The sequence below is a fragment of the Buceros rhinoceros genome, unplaced genomic scaffold, assembly GCF_000710305.1.
Source record: "Buceros rhinoceros silvestris isolate BGI_N320 unplaced genomic scaffold, ASM71030v1 scaffold3171, whole genome shotgun sequence".
NCBI lineage: Eukaryota > Metazoa > Chordata > Aves > Bucerotiformes > Bucerotidae > Buceros > Buceros rhinoceros.
The window spans coordinates 38,922-39,263 of NW_010395861.1; positions in this window are offsets into that span (position 1 = coordinate 38,922).

Consider the following 342-nt stretch of genomic DNA (forward strand, 5'->3'; position numbering starts at 1 on the left):
GATCAGGTAAAACTGGGCTGAGGCAGAACCGAAAACAGCAGCGGTGTAACGCCAAGGGAAGACATTACTCTGAATTTTGTTTTCTGCCAATACATTTGGCATATCCCATGATAAAAGAGCTCTAAGTTTTCTACTCAATCAATGGCTGTTAATCTATTATCTCAGCATATATTGCCATGGTAACCTGCAATGATGCCATTGACAACCAGTCTCAAAAGGACAGGAGGCTTTAAGTCATTTTCTTTTAAAATTAAAAAAGGAACTTTAATATTAAGAAATACATCCTCCCTGCTCACCAGGGATGACAACTCAGGGCTTCTATATTCACACCATGACTCACAC